Source organism: Salmo trutta, chromosome 33 (genome assembly GCF_901001165.1).
Source record: "Salmo trutta chromosome 33, fSalTru1.1, whole genome shotgun sequence".
Taxonomy (NCBI): domain Eukaryota; kingdom Metazoa; phylum Chordata; class Actinopteri; order Salmoniformes; family Salmonidae; genus Salmo; species Salmo trutta.
The window spans coordinates 15153012-15178815 of NC_042989.1; the positions used below are offsets into that span (position 1 = coordinate 15153012).

At 45.1% G+C, this 25804-nt stretch overlaps 1 pseudogene; it reads left to right on the forward strand.

Annotated features, from left to right (window-relative positions):
- Positions 1-25804, forward strand: part of LOC115172070 (26S proteasome regulatory subunit 10B-like) — a 41577-nt pseudogene that overhangs the window by 576 nt on the left and 15197 nt on the right.

The following is a 25804-nucleotide window of genomic DNA, read 5'->3' on the forward strand; positions in this document are numbered from 1 at the left end:
AACATTTCTATAGGCTATGCAATTGCATGAGAAAATGATGGCGTCTACTAAAAAGAGGATCCAATCAACTTTCTATAGGCTAGGCCGACTATATTTATTTCTCAACTTTCCTAATATTAAGCACATCACGACTTCCGCCGAGGTCGGTCCCTCTCCTTGTTCGGGCGGCGTTCGGTGGTCGAAGTCACCGGTCTTCTAGCCATCGCCGATCCACCTTTCATTTTCCATTTGTTTTGTCTTGTTTTCCCGCACACCTGGTTTGCATCCCTCATTACTCATCTTGCATATAACCCTCTGTTTTCTCCCATGTCTGTGTGTGGAATTGTTATGTGTAAATGTACGTGTACTCCAGGCTGGTTTGCGGCGGGTAACCTGTGTGTGTTTAGTTTTCTGAGTGGTGTTTTTTTTTCGCCTCTATAAATGGCTCCGTTTGCTACCCATTTCTGCTCTCCTGTGCCTGACTTCCCTGCAGCCAGTTACACACTCCTTTTCAGCACATTGTTTATATTTACAACAGGAGTATAGCCTACCAGGCCCTCGAAAAGCGGTTAGATGACATGTATTTTTTCCCGCTGCCCCTGTTTCCATACAGGTGCATGATAATGATCTATTCTAAATCAAAACACATATATTATTTAGTATATGTAAAGACAAGATTAAATCAAGAATAGTCTGATGGGTGACAATATTAGCCTATCACTTGTGAATTACTATATTATCACTTGTGAATGATGCCCAGCATAGGAAACAATGCCTTTTTTTTGTGACTTTTTTTAATCATAGTCGCACACCTCATGTAGCGTAGCCCATAGGCCTATATGTTTTGATAAGGTTTGTATCAAATAAATTCTTAAAATTAAGCGCATTAATCCCCTTTACAAGGGGTGTAGATCCTAACTGGCATACATAAACAGCGCGTAAGTTTCAAGTTTCACTATAAAAATGCACCTTTATAATAAAAGCATTACATGGATAATTGCATTTGTGGTAAATTTTTGATAATGGTGTTTTCCTCTAATGGAACATTCCTGCTTATAGCCCACTACCATGTGCACATTGCTGCGCTTATAATGTGAAGAAATAGCCTAATAGTTTATTAACATTTTAAGCTAAACGTTCTGATCTGTTGCTTCAGTCACATTGCGTAAAAACTTTTTTTGATGCTAGTGGTTGTATTAATTTGGGATCTATCGCATCCCACAACAGTCCCAGACTATGTTTGGAATATTTATTTCTCGCACAGAATAGGTCAACTTTTGTACTATGGGGATAGTAGATTGACATAGGCTAGTGCTTTTGATGTTCATTAGGCCTACTCATCTTGATGGATTATGAAAAGTAAATGTGGACAGTTCTTCCAATATCTTCAATATGCACCTCGGAATTGGATAAGGACGCACGTAGTTCCGTCCCCCGATGTGTCTGTCTTCACTTGTAGCCTGTGAGAAAGACCTGATCACATGATAGTGAGTGAGAGGTGATTCGGAGCGCTCAGCACTCAGGAAGAAGGGCACAACAGCCACTGGCCGCAGAAGGCATTGATTTTTTTTAGGGTGCATTACAGCCACACAAAGGGGATGCCGCCATGAAATTGTAGTGTGTACAGCCTGTGCAAAAAACAAAGCAGAGCTCATGCCTTTCAATAATCCTTTTTCAAATCATCATTAGAGTCGCATCATGCAGCCTTACAATGTATTAAAAATCAAAACATATAGTCCAACGTTTGTAGAACAACTAAAGTTACATTAATAACTCTAAATTAAGCATGTAGGAATACCTATTTCTTTGTTAAGCGCTCAACACAGAACAGCCGTATGTGCGCACTCCCTCAAATCGTTTGGAGAAAATATCCTTTCTATTTTATTCAGCTTTATTGAATTGTATTTTTCATACTATAAAATAATGCCATGGAATTCTAAGCTAATATTGTCTGCTAAATGAACTTGTGTAGCCCACAGTCATTTGGCATAGCCAGATCAGGACCTAACATAAGGACAACTCAGAGTATGCTATTCTGTTCTTCTGAAACAGATGACATTTTCTTCATATCATGCTTCTTTATACCTGTCTAAAGTAAATAATGGATTTATTGTGAAGGTGTAGGCTATATTACATGGATTTATTATACTTTTTGAAATGTAGACATTCCAAAGGTCAGCATCAGTGGCTTGTAGGCTATGTTTGGAAGCCAGGAGATGCTAAATGTGTTTATGTTAATTAACGGTTAATTACCGTGAGACTGACAGTTATTTGCTTGACAATCACCGGCTGACAAAATTTTGTGACCGCCACACGCCTAGTAATAGCTCATTCTAGAATTTTAGTGAGCCCGCTGTAACCATACTACCCATATGATCAAGGAAGATGTGAGCTCAAGTACACTCTTCAACAACAACAAAAAGGTTTCTACCTGGAACCAAAATAGGGTTCTCATATGGGAACAGCCATAGAACCCTTTTGGAACCCTTTTTTCTAAGAGTGTAGTTGAGTGAGGGCAACACCATTTGACCTCGAAGCTAAGCAGGCATCAAAACACTCTAAGCCCACATCACATCCTCAACCATTCCAGGGAAACATAGCAGAGTAATTGCGTAAACTCCACCATTCCTCTCGGAGAAGACTTTCTCTGTGGCCCGCTGATGGAATTAATCAGACACTTAATTACTCATTGAGAATGTTGGAGAGCGCTCGCTAGCCAAAGATATTTACAGCATGGCTTTCAAAACCCTCAGTCCCTGTGTTATTCAACGAATGCTCATCCCAGCCACAGTCATGTTAGGCAATGTAGACCACTGGCAGGGTATGGCTGTTTAAGTATTCGATATTCAACCGTAAAACCGATGACTGAAATATACAGTAGAGAAAAGGAGGAGAGGACATACTCACCAAACAATAGTAGGTATAAAAAAAACAAAGACCCTGCCTTGAACATCTGTTGATTTTTCCATTGAGAGCCCCATAAAGTTACTCCACATAGTTTGGGGTGATCGTGGGGGTTTCTGTATGTATCCCTATAGAGCGGCAGTAGTTAGCTCAGTGAACTGTGCTCAGTTCAAAGCAGGGAGAGGAGTGAGCCGAGTGTTGAGGAGGATGATGTATTGGCCTGGAGCTCTTAGCAGACCACCGGGGTCACGGAACATGGCTTTGTTGTGTGTGTGTGTGTGTGTGTGTGTTTCAGGGATGGAGTGAACACACACACACACGTATGCACACTATCTCACACAAATACTGTAAAAACACATATACATACACTGAGCACCCCTCCCAAAAAGTACAAAAACAGACAGTTTCCATGGCTCCAGTGTGCTATAAACCCATAGGACATTACTGATGGTTTTGTTTCTCTTCTGAGAGGAATCCTGGGTTGTGGGCGTTAGGGGTAGTGGGCGGTGGGCGATGGGTAGGGAAGAACAGCCTTGTGGGGCAGCTTGGAAACACAACCAGGATTTCCCAGGATGCAACAGGCCTGCTGTTTTTGTTCTATGTCTGTCTACATTTGTCTGTCTCAGGATGTTCTCATGTCTCACTATCTACAGTAGCATGGAGTGTGTATGGGTGTGTGTCTGTCTGTCTGACTGTCCTTCTTCTCCCCTCTCTCGCTCTCTCTCTGAGCAGTTGTTTATGTGTGCCTGTTCTGACTGAGCACTGCTTCAGAAGTGATAAACAGACTATGAGTGACGACACACGAGAGCGAGAGAGATAGTGAGAGAGAGAGAAAGATAAAGATAGAAAATGACCATCAGAGAGAGGGAGAGAGAGAGAAGAGTGGCTATGTAGTCCCATAGCCTGAGTATCGACTTGAGTCTGCTCCCTGCTCCCACGTCCCTGCTCCCCTCCTCAGCCGACCCTGCTCCCCTCTCCAGCCGACCCTGCTCCCCTCCTCAGCCGACCCTGCTCCCCTCCCCAGCCGACCCTTCTCCCCTCCTCAGTCTGCAGTGGGAGAGAGAGGAAACGGACGAAGGATTTATTGTTGGGTCCTGACTTGTACACATTCCTGGTGTTGTTTTTCTCCCCTTGGCCCCCTCGGCCATACCAAAGGCCTCTAAAACAACAGCCTGTCAGGTTGTGACAGCTGGCTTCAAACAGCTCCTGCAGCACAGCAGCACCCCAAACCCTGGTTCCCATGCATGCAGCAGCCCCACACCGATGCGCCAATGTGTGGGGAGAGGTTGAATGTACGTTTCTGTGTATCATGTGTGTACAAGTGTTTTGTGGCTTGTGCGTTTCTGTCACAGGAGGCTGCTGAGGGGAGGACGGCTCATAATAATGGCGAGAACAGAGCAAACGGAATGGCATCAAACAAATTGAAACCATGCATTTTATACCATTCCCATTTTGTCGCTCCAGCCATGACCATGAGCCTGTCCTCTCCAATTAAGGTGCCAATAACCTCCTGTGTTGTATTCTGTAGGGGTGGGGTGGTGGGAGGATGGGTGGTGTTTGTGTTTCTGTAGATCGGCATGTATGTACAGTATGTGTGTTTGTGCGTCTGTATATATTTATATGATACAGTCCTTATGGTGTTAGTGGTCTAAAACATTGTTTCTCTTGGGTGGTGTGTTTAAGCATACAGTGTGTTTGTGTCTGCTTCCTTGTGTGTGTGTCTGCACGCTTGTGTGTGTGTGTCACATTCATCTCCCCCCTCACCTCCTTCCCCCCACTCCCAGGTGGCAGTGTGGCTTTGAAGCGCGGTTAGCCTCCCTGCCTCCCTGTGATTCCCCTCTACTCTGCCTGTCCAGGTGTGTATGGGCTGCACCCGGCTGTCTGAGAGAAAAAGGCCCTTTTTGTCTGAGCTCTGTCAACCAGCTCTGTCACACCATTGATCTCTCTGCTTCCTCCTCTCCCCTTTAGAGTGCTACCACACCTCTCAAATACTCCCCAGTCTTAGATGTAGGACCTGGGAGAAACCAAAGCCTATTTGGGGGGTAGGGGGGTATAGGTAGGTAGGTAGGGTGAGACTGTCCTTTTGCCACTAATCAGATAATTGTTTGCACTCTACAGGTGCTCGCCTCCTAAATGAGGTCACAGCTCAAGTGCACCTCTTCAGAGGGAGAGTGGGATTAGAATTCCTAGGAGTGCTGGGATAAGATGTGGAGAACACATACACACACACACACACACACACACACACACACACACACACACACACACACACACACACACACACACACACACACACACACACACACACACACACACACACACACACACCTGCTAGAGGAGAGACATGCATATACACACACACTTAGCCTGCCAGTGTAGGAAGGCTACTGAAAAAATATCACAGTCATCATGCGACTTAACAAACATATTCTTGTGTTACCTTTTAGGGGTCATGACTCTTATCCAAAATTCCACATTGCCAGCAGTCACCCGAGTCCTGGTTCAGAGGAAAACACTACTAGCTCCAGAACATGGAGGAATCACCTTGCAAGGTGTATCCTTTTTTATGTGTGCACACGCTGATAAATACTTGTTTTTAGCTTTAGATCTGCTGTTCAACCCTCTACTTTTGGCCCACCTGCAAACAATAGGAGTGAAGAGAACAGAACAGAACATTTTGGGTTTGAGAGATCCCATCTGTCTTAATAGAAGAGAGAGGGAGGGCGTGTGAGAGAGATGGAACGACAGACAAACAGACAGACAGACAGACAGAGTGAAACACAAACACATAAGAGGAAGAGGGAGGGGAGGGACAAAAAGGGGGGGAGCATATGAGAAAGAATTAAAGAAAGAGGAAGAAAATGGGTGAAATTAAAACGATTTTATTGTCTTTGATCACATTGTCAGTTGGATATTTGGGGATTTAGGCTGCACTCTGTTCGACACTCGTAGCGCAGAGGCCTCGGGCTAAACTTTAGCCCAGATGAGAAATGGAGAGAAGATGTCAGACAATTACATGGAGATAAGAAGCCTGGTGAAGAATGGCCATGAACAGCCTGCTCGCCATCAGGCCCACACACAGACACAGACACAGACACAGACACAGACACAAACACAGACACAGACACAGACACAGTCCCATTGTCCTCCTTATTTGTTTGGAGGACATGCAGGTATTTTCATCCTGACATTTCCTGTGCTTTTGACTGGTTCATTGTGTCTCTCTCCACCATTGAGTCTACCGCCTTACACACATCTCCTTGATGTTTTCCCCCTTATATCTACAGGTATTTACATTCACAACTCATTTACTGTTATTTTTCTCAGGAAGCTGTAAAGACATAAAAGAAAATCTCCAGTAAATCCCACCGGGTTTGTAAAAGTATGGATTTGGTTGTTTTTCTGAGGTAACATTTTCAGGAAGGCAAGAGCTGGCGGCCTCTCAGTGAGGAAATGTACATTAGCGGATTAGGTGCAATATGGAAGGCTGAGGAGAGAACTACTTCCTGTTGTATGCTCTTCCGTAGCCAATTAGTGGCTAGCTGAATGAATGGACCGTATTGAGAGAGCTGGACCTATTAAAAGACCAGAGCTGGGGATGTGAATGTTGGAGCCGGACCAGAGAACAGAGGCAACGTCCAGACAGAGGGTATGTCTTATCTGCCGAAGGAGAGTGGAGAGGATGTCCCAGAAGCCAACCCTACTCTCAGGAGCCAAAATGGACACTCTCTACACTAAATGAATGATGCCAACCCCATTCTCAGGAGTCAAAAGGGACACTGCGCAGGTGAATGACGCTCCTAAATAATAGTACATTTGATTGGACAGCCAGCCAGCCTCTTGAATGAAAGAGCCTTATAATTCTGCTATGTAGACCTGAGTAGGATTGAGCGATTGGAAACGTCATAGAGTCATGGCCTGTAAATGTTAGCTTTAGCTACTTTTACATCAACAGTTTACCCATGGCTAATTGGAACATGCCCCTCCACACCCCCTCCCACCACACACACACACAGGCATGCACGCACGCACACACGCACACACGCACACACACACACACACACACACACACACACACACACACACACACACACACACACACACACACACACACACACACACACACACACACACACACACAGTCCACCAGAATTACGACAACATCTGGAGGAACTCACCCAATGCACAGACAAACGTTTCCTGGAGTGCACCGGAGGAACCATCAGAAGGGCTTCAAACGCACATACACACACACAAACACACACACACACACACACACCCCTGGTCACTGAGGACATCAGAGATCAGACGATTGGAACAAGGGGGGAACAAAGAGTGTCTCATAGCACTCCTCACCATAGAGGCACTAAAGGTTAAGTCTCTCAACACAAGGGCTGTCTTTCTTCTCTTCTCTTCTCTTCTCTTCTCTTCTCTTCTCTTCTCTTCTCTTCTCTTCTCTTCTCTCTCTCCCTTCTCTGAACACAGGTCATGTAATATACTGCCCGGCCCGGGACCCACCAGGACACACAAAGAGCCATGGGGCATAGAGAGCTTCTTGTGAATCAATTTCAGAATGTCAGGGTCAGGCCGTCTGGCCCAATGAGAGAGAGGAGGGGGGCAGCTCCGACATATATGCATATAGACTCTACAAGCTCTATAAGAGAGAGAGAGAGAGAGAGCGAGAGAGCGAGAGAGCGAGAGAGAGAGAGAGCGAGAGAGAGAGAGAGAAACAGGGAGAGAAATAGAGAGAGAAACAGAGAGAGAAACAAAGAGAGACAGAGATGGTTGGTATGCCTCTGCTGTTCTGAGAGGAAAGGAAATACAGGGGGGAGAGAACGAGAAAGATAGAGACAGAAACATAGAGAGAGACTTTGAGATGAATGGGTGAGTCTGTGTCAAAGCAGAGCTGGAGAGCGGGAGATCATGTTATTAAGTGGGATTGAATAATCACTGCGTCAGAGTGGGTCTTGAAATCAAATATTCTCATCCAAATTTCTCAGAAATGCATCCTTCCTATGTCATAACTTCCTCAATGTAATCATCAATCATATATTTTTTAGTCACTGTCATCAGTGAGTGGGTCATATCAGGTAACTAGCAGAAATAAAATAGGAGTGAAGGAAGGGAGAAAGGAGGTATCTTACAACACCTCAATGGGGTCAGACACAGAAAAGCAACAGTGTGGTGACATGAGGAGGAGAGAAGAAAACACAAACACACACACACACACACACACACACACACACATACACACGCACACATATGCATACACATGTTCAATACACACTCATGGACATAGGTTTTCGCAGTGCACACACACACTTACACCCTCACACACACACTTGCCCCTCTCTCTTACATATTATCCTGCTTGCAGCACAAAGCTCTGAGGCCTGGGTTATGTAAAAGCAGACATAAACAGAGACAGTTGCAGTGCCTCGAGTGAACCAGCTAAAGTCATGTGCAGGTGAAGGCCCTTTAATGAGGATATTGACAGGTTCCTCCCTAAGGCACAGAGCTGCTACTATAGTAATAGCCCTTCAGCGCTGACAGATCATAATCAAAGTCTGTTTGATGTGGTTCCCCAACTCCGCTCCTACTTTGACTTCTCTTTTGGCAGGGGAACGCGTTCTTCAGAGGAGGGGAAGAATTTCAAAGGACGGCAAACGGCAATTAACGTCTTCTTTCCATGTTTTACAGGCTGCAAATGTTGCACAGTGTTCCTTTAACACTGTCTGGCTGGTATGTGTGCAACTCTTCAGTTGAGGATCACTACGATTAGGCCTTTTGCCACTGTCTTACTCCTTTTACAGAATATTCCCACGAAACTGCAGGCCTATTTGGGTCAAAGAAACCCAAAGTTTTTAGCCATATGTTTTGGCCTGACATTTGAAATACATGCTACCTTGTGTGTGTGTGTCAGGGGTTATATGCGGCTGGGACAAGGGGGTTCAGGAGAGTATACTACAGTATAGGCAGTCTAATTGAGCTAAAGCTGAGGATGTAGAGGTTTGGCTGGGGGTTGTCTTGGGCCTGTCCTCACCACAACACCACCCAGCCCCTGTGTTTGGAGAGGGTTTATTTTCAGCCTCTCTGTGGATGTTTAGCATGAAACCCTACCCTGCAATAACCATGCACTGAGCAAAAGAAGGGACATGTGGCCACCAGACTCCCTCAGCCTCCCTCCCCCCTCATCTCTCCCTCTCTCTACCTCACTCTCATCGCTCCTGCTTTTCCTCTGAAAACATTGCATCCTGCGGCATGAGCAAACATGTTCCTTTGTCTTTCTGTGGAACTGTAGAATGGCGGGACTTCCTTTCTCTTTGAGGTGCACCCATAATACAACACTGCCACCTCTCTGTGTTTCTGAGATCTGGTATGACAACACCTCTGTTAGCTGTCTCTGGTCTTTTTCACACATTCTTATGGCTGTATCCATCCAGGAAAGAGGTGGGTAGCGCTCTGGGGCTGTCAGGACACACCTCATCACATTGGAAGACACTGCCCTCTAGTGGTGAACAGATCAAGCACCCACACGTAGGGACTGGGAGCATCTCAATAGTCTAATGTCAAATCACATTTTATTTGTCACATGCGCCGAATACAACCCTAACCTTACAGTGAAATGCTTACTTACAAGCCCTTAACCAACAATGCAGTTTTAAGAAAATACCTAAAAAAAAGTATGAGATAAGAATAAAAAATGATTAAAGAGCAGCTGTAAATAACAATAGCTGTTATACAGGGGGTACCAGTACAGAGTCAATGTGCGGGGGCACCGTTGTCGAGGTAATTGAGGTAATATGTACATGTAGGCAGAGTTATTAAAGTGACTATGCATAGATAATAACAGAGAGTAGCAGCATAGAGGTGGGGGGGGGGGCAATGCAAATAGTCTGAGTAGCCATTTGATTAGCTGTTCAGGAGTCTTATGGCTTGGGGGTAGAAGCTGTTTAGAAGCCTCTTGGACCTAGACTTGGCGCTCCGGTACTGCTTGCCGTGCGGTAGCAGAGAGAACAGTCTATGACTAGGTTGGCTGGAGTCTTTGACAATTTTTAGGGCCTTCCTCTGACACCGCCTGGTATAGAGGTCCTGGATGGCACAAAGCTTGGCCCCAGTGATGCACTGGGCTGTCCACACCACCCTCGTGGTCTTCCTGTCTGGGTTGGCACCCCCCCTTGGGTTGTGCCGTGGCGGAGATCTTTGTGGGCTATACTCGGCCTTGTCTCAGGATGGTAAGTTGGTGATTGAAGATATCCCTCTAGTGGTGTGGGGGCTGTGCTTTGGCAAAGTGGGTGGGGTTATATCCTGCCTGTTTGGCCCTGTCTGGGAGTATCATCGGATGGGGCCACAGTGTCTCCTGACCCCTCCTGTCTCAGCCTCCAGTATTTATGCTGCAGTAGTTTATGTGTCGGGGGGGATCAGTCTGTTATATCTAGAGTATTTCTCCTGTCTTATCCGGTGTCCTGTGTGAATTTAAGTATGCTCTCTCTAATTCTCTCTTTCTCTCTTTCCTTCTTTCTCTCTCTTGGAGGACCTGAGCCCTAGGACCATGCCTCAGGACTACCTGGCATAATGACTCCTTGCTGTCCCCAGTCCACCTGGCCGTGCTGCTGCTCCAGTTTCAACTGTTCTGCCTGTGGCTATGGAACCCTGACCTGTTTACCGGACATGCTACCTATCCCAGACCTGCTGTTTTCAACTCTCTAGAGACAGCAGGAGCGGTAGAGATACTCTCAATGATTGGCTATGAAAAGCCAACTGACATTTACTCTTGAGGTGCTGACTTGTTGCACCATCGACAACTACTGTGATTATTATTATTTGACCATGCTGGTCATTTATGAACATTTAAACATCTTGGCCATGTTTTGTTATAATCTCCACCCGGCACAGCAAGAAGAGGACTGGCCACTCCTCATAGCTTGGTTCCTCTCTAGGTTTCTTCCTAGGTTTTGGCCTTTCTAGGGAGTTTTTCCTAGCCACCGTGCTTCTACACCTGCATTGCTTGCTGTTTGGGGTTTTAGGCTGGGTTTCTGTACAGCACTTTGAGATATCAGCTGATGTAAGAAGGGCTATATAAATACATTTGATTTGAAATTTGATTTGTATGCAAGGATCCTGGGACTAAACACCTCCCTCTGCAACTGGATCCTGGACTTCCTGACAGGCCGCCCCCAGGTGGTAAGGGTAGGTACATCCGCCACACTGATCCTCAACACGGGGGCCCCTCAGGGGTGTATGCTCAGTCCCCTCCTGTACTCACTGTTCACTCATGACTGCATGGCCAGGCACGACTCCAACACCATCATTAAGTTTGCTGATGACACAACAGTGGTAGGCCTGATCACCGACAACGATGAGAATGCCTATAGTGTTGAACGCTGAGCTGTAGTCAAAGAATAGCATTCTCACGTACGTGTTCTTTTTGTCCAGGTGTGAAAGGGCAGTGTGGAGTGCAATAGAGATTGCATCATCTGTGAATCTGTTTTTGTGGTATGCAAATTGGAAGTGGGTCTAGGGTTTCTGGGATAATGGTGTGAGCATGACCAGCCTTTCAAAACATTTCATGGCTACAGATGTGATGGGTCGGTAGTCATTTAGGCAGGTTGCATTAGTGTTCTTGGGCACAGGGACTATGGTGGTCTGCTTGAAACATGTTGGTATTACAGACTCAGACAGGGAGAGGTTGAAGACACTTGCCAGTTGGTCAGCGCATGCTCGGAGTACACGTCCTGGTAATCCGTCTGGCCCTACAGCCTTGTGAATGTTGACCTGTTTAAAAGTCTTACTGATATCAGCTGCGGAGAGCGTGATCACACAGTTGTCTGGAACAGCTGATGCTCTCATGCATGTTTCAGTGTTACTTGCCTCGAAGCGAGCATAGTGGGATTTCTTATAAGCTTCCGGGTTAGAGTCCCGCTCCTTGAAAGCGGCAGCTCTACCCTTTAGCTCAGTGCGAACGTTGCCTGTAATCTATGGCTTCTGGTTGGGGTATGTATGTACAGTCACTGTGGGGACGACGTCCTCGATGCACTTATTGATAAAGCCAGTGATTGATCTGGTGTACTCCTCAATGCCATCGGAAGAATCTCGGAACTTATCCCAGTCTGTGCTAGCAAAACAGTCCTATAGTTTAGCATCTGCTTCATCTGGCCACTTTTTTATAAACTGAGTCACTGGTGCTTCCTGCTTTCATTTTTGCTTGTAAGCAGGAATCAGCAGGATAGAATTATGGACAGATTTGCCAAATGGAGGGCGAGGGAGAGCTTTGTACGCGTCTCCGTGTGTGGAGTAAAGGTAGTCTAGAATTTTTTCCCCTCTGGTTGCACATTAAACATGCTGATAGAAATGAGGTAAAACTGATTTAAGTTTCCCTGCATTAAAGTCCCCGGCCCCTGGATGAGCGTTTTCCTGTTTGCTTATGGCGGTATACAGCTCATTGAGTGTGGTTTTAGTGTCTGCATCGGTCTGTGGTGGTATGTAGACAGCTACAAAAAATACAGATGAAAACTCTCTAGATAGGTAGTGCGGCCTACAGCTTATTATGAGATACTCTGCAACAGGCGAGCAAAACCTCAAAACTTCCTTAGATACCATGCACCAGCTGTTGTTTACATATATGCATAGGCCCTGCCCAGTGTCTTACCAGAGGCTGCTGTTCTATCCTTCCAATAGAGTGTATAACCCGCTAGCTGTATGTTCTTAATGTCGTCGTTCAGCCACGACTCGGTGAAGCATAAGATATTAGTTTTAATGTCCCGTTTGGTAGGATATACGTGCTTTCAGTTCGTCCAATTTATTTTCCAGTGATTGAACGTTAGCTAGCAGGACAGAAGGCAAAGGCAGATTAGCCACTCTTCACCTGATCCTCACAAGGCACCCTGATCTTTTTCCGCAAAATCTCAGATTCCTTCTCCAGCAAATGACGGGGATCTGGGCCTGGTCGGGTGTCTGTAGTATATCCTTCCCGTCCGACTCATTGAAGAAAAACTATTCATCCAATTTGAGGTGAGTAATCGCAGTTCTGATGTCCAGAAGCTCTTTTCGGTCATAAGAGACGGTAGCAGAAACATTATGTACAAAACAACTTACAAACAACTCGAAAAAACAAACAAAATAGCATGGCTGGTTAAGAGCGGATTAGACGGCAGCCCTCCCCTCCGGGGCCATCACACTCCTTGTCTCCTTTCCGTCCTTGAAATAGCTGGGGTCAGTTTCCCATACACATAAAGATAATCTTTAGCATTAAAATCATTATTTGTCCATTTCCTACTAAGATGTTCTTAGTGCTAAAAATTATGTTTGTGTTTTTCAGTTTCAATCAATCCCTAGACACTAAAGCCTTCCACATGCTTCGAATCAGCTAGCGTCTTGCTGAATTCAGCTATCCAAACCGAACGAGTGTGCTCGGATACTCCCTTAAAAGACCTTTGCTTAAAAAACAAGAAGAAAGCGGCAATAGTACTGTTTGTCCATCTTGAGATGCCAAAGCCAGTATACACTTCCTCATAATAGTCAAAAATAATCTAAGATAACTCAAGAAATCTGTCAAAAATATTAACGTTTTTGCCGAGGAAATCATAGTCGCGCAATTTTACATCTATCTAAGATGTTTGGTGCAGTATTTCTCAAATGAAAACATTTGCATGAAAAGTTTTTTCTTGTTGAATGACAACAAACACTTAATTGAAGAATACCTACTGTTGACAAATCACCGACGTAGGGGCATAGACTTGTTTGTATGTGAACGATCAGCCGAGAAAATGACTTCCCGAAGATCAAAATAAAAAAAACAACGTCACAAAATGTTGTCATAATAAACAGTATGCACAAACTGTTCCGGATGGGAAGCCTTAAGGCCTCCACCATGTTCCTTTCACCTGTCATGTCTTTATGGATAAGTGCAGAAGAGGGGAGTGAAGAAGAACACTGCCGACTGAGATACTTCCCAGAGACTAGGAGCTGACCTGTAATCCACCTCACAGGTGCTTGCCTGGCTCAAGGTTTGTATTTTCTTTCATCCTGTGACTGTATACAACTCTGTATGCAGGATGATTGCTTTCCAAACACACCCCATTGAAGAAATCCAAGATGCCTGCCTTCAAGGACTGAGAGGCCATTGTCAGACAGGATTGTTTTTAGAGCTCGACCCCCTCCCCTTCCCTGTGCCTCTGTGTTGGTACGGAGCAGAGGTGCAGAGGTCTTTGTGATGTGGTCATTAACTCCAGGGGTCAGGGGTCATAGAGAACATCAACATACAGTGGAGAGAGAAAAGAGAATAAGAGAGATGGACTGACAGAGAGAACTATCGAATGAGTGTGTAGAAGAGAAAGAACAACAGAAATACAGGGTTAGTTAGGACTAGCATGCACAGCTGCAAGCCCCACCAGCCCTGGTGCAAGTCCCACCAGGCCAGAGGCGCGTGTTGCCAGAGCTGGGATCACTCCCTCTAACTAATAAAGCACATCTAAAATGGGCAGTGATCCCTAGCAGGGGGACCAAAGTGCTGCTGAATCAGCAAACACCTGCTTCTTATGGTCCTTATGGTCCTCCGTTGGAGTGAGTAAGCAGAGCGGAGGACTTACACAACTTCACAGCATGCAGCCCAGGGACCAGGCAGGCCCCCTGTTAATGAGAAACACTCCCAGAACGCTGCTGCCCAGTTCTACTTTAGCTGTGAATTAAGTCAGGAGAATGTTCCGGAGACAGGCAGGTTGGGTAGAAGGGGGAAGGAGGTGCGTGTGTCTGTGTGTGTGTGTTAACCCTGTCTGTTGTCTCCTCTATAACATGAGGTCATTGACATGTGAACGACACGGGGGAACAGCCCACACAGCCCCACAGTAACAAGGCCTTGTGTTTGCTTTGGTCACTCTCCCATGAATGGGAATGATTGTGTCATACATACAGTATGCTGCTTCATGCCTTAGACCTCGACAGTAGCCGAACCCTGACCTGGTTGGGTTATGGTCAATGCACTGGGTGGACAACAGGACCATAAGGTCGGGGTTTGGTCAAGAACTGTGCATAACCTTTCACCTGTCATTTTCTTGCACAATGACCATAATCCGGCCAGCATTACAACTGTTAGTATAGTTTTGAGTTTGGTGGTGAGATTTTGAGTTGAGAACATACTTGTGAAATGTTTGGCTCAATCATCTAGAGAAGTACAGTAAATACTAGTTCCACATTTACAGTGTATTCCCATGACTGAAATTATAACATAACATACAACGCACAAGATGAATCCTGAGGAACCCATAGTCCTCAGTGAACTCCCACAACATGGACAAGCTGTCGAGCACAAGGCTGATATGGTTAGTGTTTGAGAATTGTTGTTCGCTCCTCTGGTCTTGTTTAGTCGGGGGGCGGTGTGTATGTGTTGTGTGTGTGTGTGTGTGCATGGGACTGCTCAGTGGAAAGGCTGAGGCAGGGGGGCTGTGAGTGTGTATATGCACTACATGACCAAAAGTATGGGGATACCTGCTCGTCGAACATCTCATTCCAAAATCTTGGGCATTAATATAGAGTTGGTCCCCCCTTTGCTGCTATAACAGCCTCCACTCTTCTGGGAAGGCTCTCCACTAGATGTTGGAACATTGCTGCGGGGACTTGCTTCCATTCAGCCACACGAGCATTAGTTAGGTCAGGCACTGATGTTGGGCGAGTAGGCCTGGCTCGCAGTCGGCGTTCCGATTCATCCCAAAGGTGTTCAATGGAGTTGGGGTCAAGGCTCTGTGCATGCCAGTCAAGTTCTTCCACACCGATCTCGACAAACAATTTCTGTATGGACCTCACTTTGTGCACTGGGGCATTGTCATGCTGAAACAGGAAAGGGCATTCCCGAAACTGTTGCCACAAAGTTGGAAGCACAGTATTGTTTAGAATGTCATTGTATGCTGTAGCATTAAGATTTCCCTTCATGGGAACTAAGGGGCCTAGCCCGAAACATGAAAAATAGTCCCAAAGCGTTAAATCATCCTCCACCAAACGTTACAGTTGGCACTATGCATTGGGGCAGGTAGCGTTCTCCTGGCATCCGCCAAATTCATCCGTCTCCAGAGAATGCATGTCCACTGCTCCAGAGTCCAATGGCCACTAGCGGTTCTGGAGGGGGGGGGGGGGGGGGGAATCAGGGGGTGCCAGTGCCCCTGTGACAACAATTTTGGACCCCCTTGTGGCCCCCCTAAATGTGGAGTATGAAATCATTTTTACATAACACATTTTTGCTATCGTTCTTTTTTTACATCAGTGGCAACGATGATGATTATGAACTTACTACTTACTTCCAAACTGCCTCTGGAAGCAATGTTAGCACAAGAACTGTTCGTCTGGAGCTTCTTGAAACAGGTTTCCATGGACAAGCAGCCGCACACACACCTAAGATCACCATGCGCAATGCCAAGTGTCGGCTGAAGTGGTGTAAAGCCCCTCTAACAGTACAACTGTTAGAGGGGCCAGTTACATTAGATGTTATTGTGCACTGATGTAAAAAAAGAACGATAGCAAAAATGAGTTATGTAAAAATGATTTCATACTCCACATTTAGGGGGGCCACAAGGGGGTCCAAAATTGTTGTCACAGGGGCACTGGCACCCCCTGGGGCACTGGCACTCCCCCCCCCCCCCAGTTGAAATGGTCTAGAACCACCACTGCCAATGGCAGCGAGCTTTACACCACTTCAGCCGACACTTGGCATTGCGCATGGTGATCTTAGGTGTGTGTGCGGCTGCTTGTCCACCCAGTGACAACAATTTTGGACCCCCTTGTGGCCCCCCTAAATCTGAAGTATGAAATAATTTTTACATAACTCATTTTTGCTATCGTTCTTTTTTTACATCCGTTATTAGACAGTGGCAACGATGATGATTATGAACATGGTCTTTTGCCTGCTAATGCCTGCAATGCAGTGAAGAAAATGATATGACAACAATAACGTCTAATGTAACTGGCCCCTCTAACAGTACAACTGGCCCCAGCTTGGCCCCCCCAGTTGAAATGGTCTAGAACCACCACTGCCAGTGGCATCGAGCTTTACACCACTTCAGCCGACACTTGGCATTGCGCATGGTGATCTTAGGTGTGTGTGCGGCTGCTTGTCCATGGAAACCTGTTTCAAGAAGCTCCAGACGAACCGTTCTTCTGCTAACGTTGCTTCCAGAGGCAGTTTGGAAGTAAGTAATAAGTGTTGCACCCGAGAACAGACAATTTTTACCCGCTTCAGCACTCGGCAGTCCCGTTCTGTGAGCTTGTGTGGCCTACCACTTTGCGGCTGAGCCGTTGTTGCTTCAAGACATTTCCACTTCACAATAACAGCACTCACTGTGGACCGGGGCAACTCAAACTGACTTATTGGAAAGGTGGCATCCTATGACGGTGCAACATTGAAAGTCACTAAGCTCTTCTGTAAGGCCATTCTACTGCCAATGTTTGTCTATGGAGATTGCATGGCTGTATGCTTGATTTTATACACCTGTCAGCAACGGGTGTGACTGAAATAGCCGAATCCACAAATTTTAAGGGGTGTCCACATACTTTTGTATATATGTGTGTGTTTGAATATGTGTGTGTGTGTGTGTGTGTGTGGGTGGGTGTGTGGGGGTGGGGGGGGGGGGGGGTAGTAGTGGGGGTTGTAAAGGAGCTTGACTAAACTGTGTGTTTGTACATAAATTGACATGCAATTATGGAGATGTACACAGTCCCCCTGGTCTGTTTAAGAGATCTGGAATAGTTTCCTAACAGTTTCAAGATGCCCTACTCTGGCTTGGTTTCCAAATTTAAAATTGGGTTTGTTGTTTCAAGTTTCAGTGTCCCGTGCACAAGTTCAGTTAAAATGGTTTTCTTGTTTGCTATTTCCCAACAATAGTGTTTCAATATCATTAGTACTATAAAACATTTATAAAAAAGTAAAGTAGGACAAAAACACAAGAGAAACTGAAATAAGAAGAACACGAGAATGTAAGTAAGCTACTGTGTGTGTGTGTGTGTGTGTGTGTGTGTAGAGTCAGTATGAATGTGTGTGAGTGTTATGTGTGTGTGTGTTGGGAGTGTCAGTGAGTGTGTAGAGTGTGCATAGAGTCAGTGCAAAAATACAAATAGAACGGTCAACGCAGATAGTCCATGTAGCCATTTTGTTAGCTATTTAGCAGTCTTATGGCTTGGGGATGGAAGCTGTTCAGGAGCCTGTTGGTGTCAGACTTGTTGCTTCGGTACCATTGCAGTGCGGAAGGAGAGAGAACAGTCTATGACTTGGGTGGCTGGCATCTTAAAACGATTTTCTGGGCCTTCCTTTCACACCCTCTGATATAGAGGTCCTGGATGGCAGGGAGCTTGGCCCCAGTGATGTACTGGGCTGTCCACACCACCCTCTGTATGCAATCGAGGGCAGTGCAGTTGCCATCCCAAGCAGTGAGGCAGTCAAGATGCTCTCAATGATGCAAGTGTAGAACTTTTTGAGGATTTGAAGGCTTATGCCAAATCTTTTCAAATTTCTGAGGGGGAAGAGGCCCTGTTGTGCCTTCATCATGACTGTGTGAACCATTCTAGTGATTTGGACACCAATGAACTTGAAGGTCTCGACCCGCTCCACTGCAGCCCCGTCTAATTTTAAGTTTTGTATATATAGGTGGTTAGTCTTTTTGAGTGCTTAAAGCTTAATTACTCTTCTCAGTCTTGCAATGTTTTAAGTGACAAACTAGCCATTTAATTTGGTGTCACTTTTTAATAAGTTTATACTCCGGACTCTGACATTACACGTCCTAATATTTATATATTTCTTAATTCTATTCATTTACTTTTAGATTTGTGTGTATTGTTGTGAATTGTTAGATATTACTGCACTGTTGGAGCTAAAAACACAAGCATTTTGCTACAACCGCAATAACATCTGCTTAATATGTGTATGCGACCAATTACATGTGATTTGATTTGATCTAGGTGTGTGAGGGCCGTGTGGAGTGCAATTTAGATTGTGTCATCTATGGCTCTGTTGGGGCTGTATGCAAATTGGAGTGGGTCTAGGGTGTCTGTGATGATGGAGTTGATGTGTGCCATAACCAGTCTTTCAAAGTACTTCATGATTACAGATGTAAGTGCTACTCTGTGGTAGTCATTGTGGCAGGTATCCTAAGAGTTCTTGGGAACAGGAATGATGGTGGTCAGTTTGAGATGTGGGGATTACAGACTGAGACAAGGAGAGCTTAAAAATGACTGTGAATATGCCTGCCAGCTGTTCTCTGCATGCTCTGAGAACGCACCCTGGAATACAGTCCGGCCCCGCGGCCTTATGAGTGTTGACCTGATTAAAAACCTTACTCACATCGGTCTCGGAGAGCGAGATAAGTCCCCTGGATCAGCGGGGGCCCTCATGCATGGCTCAGTGTTGTTTTTGTCGAAGCGTGCATAAAATGCATTGAGTTCATCTGGTAGAGAGGCATCATTCAGCAGATCATGGCTGGGTCTTCCTTTGTAATGTGTAATGGACTGTAGCCCCTGCCACATGCGGCGGGTGTCGGAGGCTATGTAATAGGATTTCCCCTTGTTCCTATATTGTCATTTTGCTTGCTTGATGACTCTGCGGGGGCCGTAAGCAGGACTTCTTGTACTTGTTCCTGTCCTCAGCTGTAGCCTCAGGGTTGGATGCGATAGCCTTGTGTGCGGTAGCCCTGACCTTTAGCTTGGCGCCAACCTCAGTGTTAATTCAGGACTTTTGATTGAGGAAGCAGTGAACCTTCACTGTGGGGACAACGTCAGTGATGCATTTCCTAATGAAGCGGGTGACGGAGGTGGTTAGCTGGTCGATACTATTGGCGGAGTCACGGAGCATATTCCAGTCAGTGCTAACAAAGCAGTCCTGTAGCATAGCCTCCAATTCGGGGGACCATTTCTCAATGGAGCGCATCATGGGTACTTCCTGTTTAAACTTCTGCTTGTAGACAGGAAGCAGGTGATCTGATTTGCCAAAGGGAGAACAAGGGAAAGCCTTGTTTGACTGCTTGTGGGTAGAGCAACAGTGGTCTAGGACTTTATCGTCCCCAGTGGCGAAGGAGACGTGTTGATGGAAGTTGGGCATTACGTTTCTTAGTGATGCAGAATTGAAATCACCGGCAACAAGGAAAGCAGCCTCTGGGTGCATGGTGTCCTCTTTGTTTATAGCCTCGTACAGTGCATTATGTGCCAGCTTATTGTTTTTCATGTCCTATATATAGTTTTTCTTGTTCTGAGGTGGAATATATACAGCAGTCACAAAAACAGCTGAAAACCTTCTCGGAAGGTAGAAAGGTTGGCATTTGACCATCAGGTATTCCGAGACGGGTGAACAATGGGTCGAGGCTTCCACTGCGCTAGAGTCAGCACACCATTTGCTATTGATGTAAAGGCATAGCCCTCCCCCTCTCAATTTCCCTGAATCCAATGTCCTGCCTGCTCGGTGAATGGATAATCCATCGAGTTAGATAGCCATGGGGGGTATCTTGACCAAAAGCCATGTTTCAGAAAAGCAGAAAATATTGCAGTTACGAGAGTCCAGTTGATAGCAAATTCACGATCAGGGGTCCTCCATCTTATTACATCGGTTTTCCCTTCGCCTTAATCTTGCCAGGGCTCCCCTTTTCCTGCCTCTTTTTGGATGAACCGAAAATTGGGTCGGAATTACACAAAGGGCACAGGGTCGAAGTTGAAGTCGGAATTGAGGTTAGTAACTGCCGATCTGATGTTCAAAAGTTATTGTCAATCTTAAGAAATGATAGCAGATACATTTAGTGCAAAAAAAGATAAACGCAAAAATAATCACAAAATAGCAAAGTTGGGTCGGAGATCCCAAGACGGCAGTCATACAGTACGGTGCCATCTTGTATTGCTCTCTTGGGTTGCGAGCCAACCTGAACTCACTGCCAATTTGCAAGTTTCTTAGTTAAAACAAACTCTGAAAAAAAGAGCTGACATCCTTTTACAAGGTAGATGTACTGAGCCCCTTGAACCAGTGGCGTGTCCAGGGGGTGGCCCAGGGTGGCCACGGCCCACTCTGATATATGATTGGCCACCCCAGTGCCCACCCCAGAAATTCTGAGATCTGATAGGTCGTCTCTGAAAATATTGATACATTTGACCAAGACGCGAGAAAGCATCCCAACAAAAGCATCCGGAGAAAGCACTTTGTAGGCTGAATGTCATTACACTTACGGGGTTTGTAATAGATGTCCCTATCCATTCAAATGGCAGTTCTGTTCGGATGCTGCACTTATTTTGGAGTACAGTAGACGAACGTGTGCAGGTAACCTACTTAACCTACTTTTTGAAGTGATTTGTTTGACAATCAGATGAAAACATCATTGTTGTGTTCATGACACATTAAAAGGTAATGCATTTTTATATTTATATTACATCTTTACTATAAAGCACATAAAAAAATATTTGTTCACGCGCAAGCGTGTGCACACATTGAAGGTCCCGTGAGAAAAAGAACCCCCCCACCGAATGTCATGGGTATAATTCGCATTCTGGATGGCAGTTTCAAGTGAATGTACTGCTGTATGCTAATACCCTTATATAAAATCCTGACCTTGAATGCAAATACTGTAACAATACTTTTTGGAATTGATTTATCAAATCAAATCAAGCTTTATTTATACAGTAAATTTCAAACATGGAATGCAACGCATTGTGCTTCACAGGAAACATGAATAAAAACAATGAAAATAAAAACCTATAAATATTTTCTACACAACATGAGGATAAAAAACTAAAGAATAAAAAAAAGCAGAATGACTAAAAAGACCCTAATGAAAATGCTAAAAAGGTGTGTTTTAAGATCTCTTTTACATATTCAGGATTTATTTGAACAGGGAAACGTACCAAACCTAAGCTGAAGCATTTAATGCATTGAACCATCATAATTATATTGAAAAAACCCACCTTGCATCTATTAAGGTTCAAAATGTTATGCCCCCCCCCCTAAACTGGGTCTGTGCCCCACCTCCACCTTGTCTCAGGGCATTTCGTATTATTCTATATGTAAATCGGAGACACTCCATATAAGGGAAGATACCTAGTCAGTTGTCCAATAATGTATTCAACTGAAATGTGTCTTCCGCATTTAACCCAACCCCTCTGAATCAGAGAGGTGCAGGGGGCTGCTTTAATTGACATCCACAGCAAACAGTGGGTTAACTGCCTTGCTCAGAACAACAGATTTTTACCTTGTCAGTTCAGGGATTCAATCCAACAACCTTTCAGTTACTGACCCAATGCTCTAACCACTAGGCTACTATACAGTATGCTAAGTTTTGTATGGTATGTATTAATTTGTGGATGTCCATCGGCCATTTCGTATGATATGTTACAAATTACAATTTGGGTATGTTATGAATTTTTAAAAAGTGCAGTATGGTACGAATTTGCTGAACGTATGATATGTTACGAATTGAAGCTAGTTGGCTAACATTAATGAGGCTATGGGTTAGAAGTTAGGGTTAAGTTAGGAGTTAGGTTAAAGGGTTGAGGTTAGGATTAGGGAAGGGTTAGCTAAAAGGGTTAGGAGAAGGGTTAGCTTACACGCTAAGTAGTTGTAAAGTAGCTCAAAAGTAGTAAGTAGTTGAAAAGTTGCTAGTTAGCTAAAATGCTCAAGTTGTCCTTGGTCAGATTCGAACTCACAACCTTTGGGTTGCTAGACATTCATGTTACCAACCACCCTACTTTTCTTTTTGCCTTATTTAACCATCTGTCTTATGTAACCATACCAAACGTAACATATCACACTAATTTGAGTGTCCCGAATTTACTTTTACTATGTTACGTCTAGTCTATGAGACCAGGCTGCCCAACTTGGCCACCCTATTCAAAAATATTCTGGACACGCCACTGCCTTAAAGTTGTTGAATGGAATACTTAGCTGAACTTCAGCTCTGAACAACAGATTTTGCAATTGTTTCATAAACATGTTTGGTTTATGCTTCCTGTTTATATAGTCTGTGGAAGTGGAGAGGACATTAAAATAGGATGGCTGGAGCTGAACCATCTCCGCCTGCTGGTGATCCTCAGTCTCAAGCGCTGTAGGCAATGGCATCTCTCCCAGCTCGCTTTTCTCTTTCCCTCTCGCTCAGTTTCCCTGTATCTCCCGCCACCACTCTCTAACAGACATACACAGGCCGTCATTGTAAATAAGAATTTGTTCTAAGCTGACTTGCCTAGTTAGATTAAGGTTAAATTAAAATACATTTAAATAAAAAAAGCAATACTTAGAAATCAAACTTAATGTACAAAGTTCTCCAGACCAAAGCTCCTCTATAGATAGATGTCCTTTCTCCTTCTGTGTGACTCCTTCATTCACATCCCCATAGCAATTTCAACTATTCACTAAAGAACCCACAGAGGTCATTAAAACAGAGGGCTCCAATATGGCATCCAAGGGGTTAAAGACAGCTCCCAACATTTGTAGCTGGCTTGTAATTGTGAGGCCCAGCAAGCGAGCAGGCTGGAACGGGGGGCTGGCTAAGCACATATTTCAGCCAAGTGTTCACAGAGTGCCTTTCCGGCCTGCCATGTGGACTCAATGATGGCGTCCAGGGGAGTGCTGCGTTCCTATGAAATCTGCTGCCAGCCCCGAGCAGGGACAGACCACCTGCAAGCAAGCGTAGCATGCGGCGAACGAGGGGATCGATGTCCCCCAGCAGACACACACACACACAAACAGTTGCACACTCACAGAAATGATCTACAAATTTCCCAAGCACAGATGCATGAATAGACACACTAAACTTGAAAAGCATGTAGGGCGTACCAGTTATGCACATATTCACTGCTACTGCATGCATTCTAAATACCAACATGAAGTCACAAAGAACACTCCGTTACTGTTGAATATATAGCTTTGTATTACCCTTCTCTAACTGCTGATAGTGTGACCAATCTCAGCAATACACAGCTGTGTCACATATGTCAGAGAGGTGACAGGACACACACAATCTGGATGAGCTGAACTGACCCTTCACACCCCTTACAGGGTTTCTGACACTCTGGCTTTAGGAGTACAAGTACATTGTGGCATGCAATGTGCAAGGACCCTTCACCTCACAAACTCAAAGGTGTGTATACACAAAACGACCAGCAGCTGAAAACAACGACCAAGAAGAAAAGAAGAAGAAAAAGAACAGCACACGGAATGTCCAGATCTCCGTGGAAGGAATTTAAGCCTTCTTGGAAACGTGGCCAAGAAGATGACGGGTGCTTGGCGAAGACGGTCCGTTTACACATTGTGCGGGCGGCCTCCCGCCTCGCCCGCCCAGATGTGCCTTTGTTTATGTGGAGCAGCGGTCCTGACAGCCGGCCTGAGAATGCTCCCAGCAAACAGTGGAGGGCGCCGCCGTGGCCGCCACTCCGCTGAGAGAAACCAACCACTCTGGTTTTATCCTATTGTTTGCGGTTAACTACAGGTTCAAGCTCAGTTAGAAGTATTAGAACCATTAGAAGTAAAACAAAACAAACTAATTATCCCTATGACGATTGTTTTGGGCGGTTGATAGGCCTAGTTCACTCCAAAACCAAGGTGTCTTACCAAGTTCTCCAACCTAAAGTTTAAACCCTGACTGTCACAACCCTTTAGTAACCCCCTGTATCAAATAACTTATCTGTTCAACTCCATCACCCCACTGACTGACCATCCCTGCCCTCTGTGACTCAAGCCAGATTGATGTTGGACCGCTGAGACTGTGCCCATTGAGTTCAAATGAATCCTTTATGGCATGGTACATTGCTTTTGTAACTTTAAATACTAGGAAACTCGAAAACGTCAGACAAACTAACCGGTTATAGTAGTTATACACGTTCCGGGTTCAACCAGTTAGTAAGTCGGACATTACTGAGTTCCTGAGTTCCGACTAGCACTTGAACGTGAAATTAGTCATTGAGGGTAAACGGTAAATTGAATTAATTTGTTAAAGCTCCACAAAATACTACTCATATGTTGTTTTGAATTAATGTCTTCACAAAAATGTCACATGTTCTCAATGCAAAGTTAAATCAACGCACAATTAAATCCACTTAAAATTAATTACGACGTTCCTGTGACAACTAATTCCACGACTGGTCTATCGATGTCACCGCACGAAGAGGCAAAAACAGACTTACCCCCATCGCGACGTCCCCCAAAGGCTAACTTGCTAGCACCGGTCTGTTAACTGCTAGCTTGCTTGCCTTGGTCTGCCAACTGCTTGCTTGCTAACCCAGTCTGCTAACTGCTAGCTTGCCAGCCCCGGTCTGCTAACTGCTAGCTTGTTTAGCCCCGGCCTACTAACTGTTAGCTTGTTAGCATCGGCCTGCTAACTGTCTGAATCGCCGTGTCCCCAGTCAGCCCAACCACTCACTGGACCCATATGTTCACTTGGCTACGCATGCCTCTCTCTAATATCAATATGCCTCGTCCATTACTGTCCTGGTTAGTGATTACTGTCTTATTTCACTGTAGAGCCTCTAGCCCTGCTCAATATGCCTTAACCAACCATGTTGTTCCACCTCCAACATATGCAATGACATCACCTGGTTTAAACGTCTCTAGAGACTATATCTCTCTCATCATTACTCAATGCCTAGGTTTACCTCCAATGTACTCACATCCTACCTTACCTTTGTCTGTACACTATGCCTTGAATCTATGCTATCGTGCCCAGAAACCTGCTCCTTTTACTCTCCGTTCCGAACGTGCTAGACGGCCAGTTCGTATAGCCTTTAGCCATACCCTTATCCTAATCCTCCTCTGTTCCTCTGGAGATGTGGAGGTTAATCCAGGTCCTGCAGTGCCTAGCTCCACTCCCACTCCCCAGGTGCTCTCATTTGTTGACTTCTGTAACCGTAAAAGCCTTGGTTTCATGCATGTTAACATTAGAAGCCTACTTCCTATGTTTGTTTTACTCACTGCTTTAGCACACTC